This window comes from Callithrix jacchus, chromosome 17, assembly GCF_049354715.1.
Source record: "Callithrix jacchus isolate 240 chromosome 17, calJac240_pri, whole genome shotgun sequence".
NCBI classification, from domain to species: domain Eukaryota; kingdom Metazoa; phylum Chordata; class Mammalia; order Primates; family Cebidae; genus Callithrix; species Callithrix jacchus.
Genome location: NC_133518.1, coordinates 65,785,551 through 65,791,839, shown reverse-complemented (window position 1 = coordinate 65,791,839; position 6,289 = coordinate 65,785,551). Strand labels below are relative to the sequence as shown.

The 6,289-nt window shown below is 42.9% G+C and overlaps 1 non-coding gene across 1 annotated transcript; it reads right to left on the bottom strand.

Annotated features, from left to right (window-relative positions):
• Nucleotides 1-895: 895 nt before the first annotated feature.
• On the bottom strand, nt 896-1,054 carry LOC118149078 (U1 spliceosomal RNA). The gene has a single exon (XR_004736240.1). It is a non-coding gene; the product is annotated as a U1 spliceosomal RNA (small nuclear RNA).
• Between the last annotated feature and the right edge of the window lie 5,235 nt (nt 1,055-6,289).

The following is a 6,289-nucleotide window of genomic DNA, read 5'->3' as shown; positions in this document are numbered from 1 at the left end:
GACAATACCAAGTGTTGGTGAGGCTGCAGAAAGAATTTGGAACACTCATAGATGCTAGTGTGAATGCAAAATGGTGTAACCACTTTAGAAAACAGTCTGGCAGCTCATCAAAAAGTTAAACAGAATTACCAACCCAGCAATTTCACTCCTAGTTATATATCCAAGAGAACTGAAAAGATACATTCACACAAAAACTCTTATAGGAATGTTCAGAGCAACTTTATTCATAATAGCCAAGAAGTAGGAACAATTCAAATGTCAACTGAAAAATGGATAAATAAAAGGTGATATATTCATACAATGGAATGTTATTCAGCTATACAAAGGGACGAAATAGGCCAGGCATGGTGGCTTAAGCGTATAATCCCAGCACTTTGGTAGGCCAAGGTAGGTGGATCACCTGAGGTTAGGAGTTCGAGACCAGTCTGGCCAACATGGTGAATCCCAGTCTCTACCAAAATACAAAAATTAGCCGGATGTGGTGGTGTGTGCGTGTCGTCCCAGCTACTCGGGAGGCTGAGTCAGGAGTATAGCTTGAACACAGGAGGTGGAGGTTGCAGTGAGCTGGGATCATACCACTGCACTTCAGCCTGGGCAACAGAGCAAGACTCTATTTCAAAAAAAAAAGGATGAAATATTAATACATGCTATAACATGGGTAAATCTTAAAAACATTATGGTAAGTGAAAGAAGGCACACGCAAAATGTCACATATTTGATGATTTTGTTTATATGAAATTTCCAGAATACGCAAATCTATAGAGGCAGAAAAGAGATGATTGGTTTCCAGGAGCTGGAGGGAGGAGAAAAATGGAGAGTTACTCCTAATGTAGTAAAACACACGATTTCCTAGGAGTGATAAAAATAGATATATTTAGTTGTTGTTGTTGTTACAGGGAAGAGTGTGAACGCAGTCCTCCACTACCAAAGATTATGCAGTTGAGTTTTCCGTACTTGAAATTGCAATCATCAGCAGATCCAGAGTGCAACCAATAACCCTCACTCTGGGAAAGCCACCTTCGTGATGATGGTATTTCACCTGCCAGGTAAATATGAAAATATTCTTGAATTAATTTGTGGTGAAGATTGCATAACTTGTGGACTTACTATAAACCCTGAACGGTTTATTTTAAAAGGATGGATTCCATGGTTTGTAAATTTTTCGTACATCTTAAATAATTCAATTTTTAAAAAGAATCCACACCTTCTTCTCGGATAAAACACCAAATGGCGGATGACCCCGGTGCAGCGGGAGGGCCCGGAGGCCCAGGGGTCCCTGGGATGGGGAACCGCAGTGACTTCCGCGGAGTCTTTGGCAGTGGTATCCCGGGCCGGGGCTGAGGCCGCAGAGCTCACGGAGGCAAAGCCGAGGATAAGGAGTGGATACCTGTCACCAAGTTGGGCCTCCTGGTCAAAGACATGAAGATTAAATCTCTGGAGGAGATCTATTTCTTCTCTCTGCCCATCAAGGAATCTGAGATCATTGACATTTTCCTGGGGGCCTCTCTCAAGGATGAGGTTTTGAAGATTTTGCCAGTGCAGAAGCAGACCCGTGCTGGCCAGTGCACCAGGTTCAAGGCGTTGATTGCTATTGGGGACTACAATGGTCATGTCGGTCGGGGTGTTAAGTGTTCGAAGGAGGTGGCCACTGCCATCCGTGGGGCCATGATCCTGGCCAAGCTCTCCATTGTCCCCGTGCGCAGAGGCTACTGGGGGAACAAGAATCGGTAAGCCCCACACGTCCCTTGCAAGGTGACAGGCCGCTGTGCTGGTGTGCCTCATCCCCGCACCCAGGGGCACTGGCATCGTCTCAGCACCTGTGCCCAAGAAGCTGCTCATGATGGCTGGTATCGATGACTACACCTCAGCTAGGGCTGCACTGCCACCTTGGGCAACTTCGCCAAGGCCACCTTTGATGCCATCTCTAAGACTTACAGCTACCTGACCCCCGATCTCTGGAAGGAGACTGTGTTCACCAAGTCTCCCTATCAGGAATTCACTGACTACCTCGTCAAGACCCACACCAGAGTCCCCATGCAGAGGACCCAAGCTCCAGCTGTGGCTACAACATAGTGTTTTTATACACAAAAAATAAAGTGAATTAACACTGCAAATAAGAAAGAAAAAAAGAATCTACAAAATTTATAAAGAAGTAGCTTGTAAGAGTCACCTAAGCAAGAATATATTTCTGGCTGGAGAGACATGGCTCTTCACGGAGTCTACAGACAGGGTAGGAAACCCAACCCACAGCTAGACTATCTTGGACTGATTTTACCTTAGCCTCCTTCTGATCACAATGGCTGCAGTACCATAGAAAACTTTCCCCCAATTCCCTTCCCTAATAGGTAGGTTCTGCTCTTCACTTTATCCAAGTGTCCCCCACTTTTTTCAAGAAAAAAATCTGCTGCTCTTTCCCTTCCTTCATTTTCTTGAAGGAAAAAAAAATATATATATATATATATATATATATATATTTTTTTTTTTTTTCCTGAGATGGATTTCACTCTTGCTGCCTGGGCTGGAGTACATTGGCGCAATCTGGACTCACTGCAACCTCCACCTCCTGGGTTCAAGCGGTTCTCTTGTCTCAGCCTTCTGAGTAGCTGAGATTACAAGTGCACACCACCACACCGGGCTACTTTTTGTATTTTTAGTGGAGATGTGGTTTCACCATGTTGGCCAGGCTGGTCTTGAACTCCTGACCTCAGGTAATCCACATGCCTTGGCCTCCCAAAGTGCTGGGATCTTTCTCATTCTCTCCCCTGCTTTGTTTCTGCCAACCCATTCGTTGGTCATTCATGTTTTCCTTTTCCTTTTTTATGTCTTCTCATCCCTTTATCCTGGTCTCTATTTCCCACCTCTGCCTCCTACCTCTTCTTTCTTCCTTCCTATTCCTTCCTTCCCCTCTCTCCTAACTGGCCACAGAATGGAAATAAATTCCATGCTAAAGCATTTTTGTAAGAATTATATACTTTTTGTTTTCTTTGCTTAGATAGAAAAGGATGTGATTTTGATGTTAATGTTTCTTTAAGGAAAAACAACTCTAAATTAATTATATAGTTGATTTTGCTTTAGGAGATGTAATCAGCAATTTGAAAAAAAGAAAGATTACCCACCCATGCTCTATGACTAGTTAGAAATAAATAGTTGAGGCAAAATACTTTCATGAACATTATAAAGTGATTTGTAAATATGAGCAGACACTACGGGTAAACACAGATAATATCTAGTGTGGTGGTGTTCATTGACAGCACTTAATTATTATTTGGCTGTTCTGTGTGTAGACATGTCTGAGTTAACCATTTAGGCTACAAACAGAAAACCTCCTACACAGTTTCGTTTGAAATTTGAACCTGATTATATTTTCCCCCAGGAACATCCTTCTTGAACTTAAAAAGAAAAAAAAAAAACAACCGATATGCTTGTAAGTTCTACTCTTTTGAAGCCATCTACAGAATGGCCAATTATTCTCTGTCTCTGATCTGGAAGAGCGAGTAAGTACAAAAAGAATACCATTAACCACAAAGTCGTCATCTTCTTCAAATAAAATTCTGATCTCTGGCTTGAATGTTGAAAGATTCACTGTTTACTTGTGCCAGTAGGTCAAGAGAAATAACTTTTTTCTTAACAGTCATTTTACCAGAAAAGTTTATTTCATTTGTTAACAAAATGTTAAGAAAATGAACTGGTTAAATCTCACTGGTCTTCATGACTGAAATTCTAGCGTCCAAAGTGGTAGTTGTCAGAGCAATGAGACATCCAGATAATGGTCTCAGAAGCCTTCTCAAACAATGTGGCTGATTCATTAAAAGGGGGAAGGAGGAGAAAAGGCCGACTCAGTCTGTTCCTAAGAGGCCATCTATCCTGTCTTGAAGCAGACAAAGTGCTTTACTGTGGGACCTACTTGGTATATTGGTACAACTGTTAATGAATGTTAGAATTATTTTTAGATACTGAGTTTTAAGCACTCTCAGGACAGCTAAAGAAGGTGGATTCCCATGGGAAGCATTTCTGCTACTGCCTGACTCTAGTAGTCAGCCAACTGGCACCTTTAAGATCCATCTAGCATAGTTTGAAAGCTTGGTATGTTTGTGTTTCTTTCTTTTTTTTTTTTTTTTGAGATGGAGTTTCGCTGTTGTTACCCAGACTGGAGTGCAATGGCACAATCTTGGCTCACCGCAACCTCCATCTTCTGGGTTCAAGCAATTCTCCTGCCTCAGCCTCCCGAATAGCTGGAACTATAGGCGCGAACCACCATGCCCAGCTAATTTTTGTATTTTTAATAGAGATGGGGTTTCACCTCGTTGACCAGGATGGTCTCGATCTCTTGACCTTGTGATCCACCTGCCTCGGCCTCCCAGAGACAAAGTGCTGGGATTATAGGCGTGAGCCACCGCGCCTGGCCTGTTAGTGTTTCTTATGATGCACAGAGACTCTGTCTGAGTGTGTCAACTGTGCAGCAAAAATGAGTTTCTTCTTTTTGCTGAACACACAACTAAACTATTTTTCCAAGCTTGCCTTGTAGTTGTTTGTGGCCACACAACTGAATTCTGATCTATGGAACATGTGGAGAATAATAATCTATGACATTCTTTTAAGAAATACATAAGTCTTGCCCAGGCATGGTGGCTCACGCCTGCAATCTCAACATTTTGGGAGGCCGAGGTGGGCAAATTGCCTGAGGTCAGGAGTTTCAGACCAGTCTGGCCAACATGGTGAAACCCTCTCTCCACTAAAAATACGAAAAAAGTTAGCCTGGCATGGTTGCATGCACCTGTAATCCCAGCTACTCGAGAGGCTGAGGCAGGGGAATTGCTTGAACCAGGGAGGTGGAAGTTGCGGTGAGCCAAGATTGTGCCACTGCACTCTAGCTTGGGTGACAGAGCGAGACTCTGTCTCCAAAAAAAACAAAAGAAAGAAATATGTAAGTCTCTTCCCTGCTCTATTTCTCCCTTCACTGGCCAGATGCTGATGACAATGAGGATTTGAGGAAAAGAGAGCTACATAATAAATTTAAAGTAACATAAGGGGGCCTGATACAGAGAGGGTCCACCACCCCTCAGAAGCAACAACCTCTTAGGTGAGCAAGAAATAAACTGTTATTAGGCTGGGCACGATGGCTCATGCCTGTAATCCCAACACTTTGGGAAGCCAAGGAGTACAGCTCAGGTGGTCAGTAGTTCGAGACCAGCCTGCCCAGCATGGTGAAATCATCTCTAATAAAAAAATAAACATTCAGGTCATAGCACCCTAATTACTAAGTGATTGAAGTGAACAGTAATTGAAGTATTTCAATTAAAGTAAGCAATGGCAACAGATGTGCCTTCACGGAGGGCATGGTAAATACGCCTTAGAAACATAACTCTTACTCTTACCTTCTTTGGCTTCTTATTTTTACTTTATTACTGGCTCACTTTTGATGTTTTAATTAATGTATTTATTGGTAGCATTTTTTTTCTTTTCTCTTCTTTTCTTTTTTGTTTTTTCTTTTTTTGAGATGGAGTATCGTCTCGCTTTGTTGCCCAGGCTGGAGGGCAGTGGCCCGATCTCAGCTCACTGCAACCTCTGCCTCCCAGGTTCAAGTGATTCTCCTGCCTCAGCATCCTGAGTAGCTGGGATTACAGGTGCATGCTACCATGCCCAGCTAATTTTTGTATTTTTTAGTAGAGACAGAGTTTCACCATGTTGGTCAGGCTGGTCTTGAACTCCTGACCTCATGATCCTGCCACCTCAGCCTCCCAAAGTGTTGGGATTGTAATCCCAACATGAGCCACCATGCCCGCCTGGGTCACCTTATTTGTAAAATATTTTTTCTTGATGATTCTTGGGGATTTTGATTGTATGAAATGTCGGAATGTATAGCAATTTAGAGAAGATTCAGGTAAAGGAACTGACCCAGAGTGCCTGCTTGTTGAAATTGATCCAATAATTTCTGCAGTCACAGAAGTAATTTATTTTAAATTGTTCTACTTAGCCTATTATAGGTTAAAATGTAACTAATTTTGGCTGGGGCATAGTGGCTCATGCCTGTAATCCCAGCATTTTGGAAGGCCAAGATGGGTAGATAACCTGAGGTCAGGAGTTTGAGACCAGCCTGGCCAATGTGGTGAAACCCCCGTCTCTACTAAAAATACAAAAATTAGCCAGGCGTGGTGGCAGGTGCCTATAATCCCACCTATTTGGGAGACTGAGGCAGAGAATTGCTTGAACCCAGGAGACGGAGGTTGCAGTGAGCCAAGATTGCACTACTACACTCCAGCCTAGGTGACAGAGTGAGACTCCGTCTCAA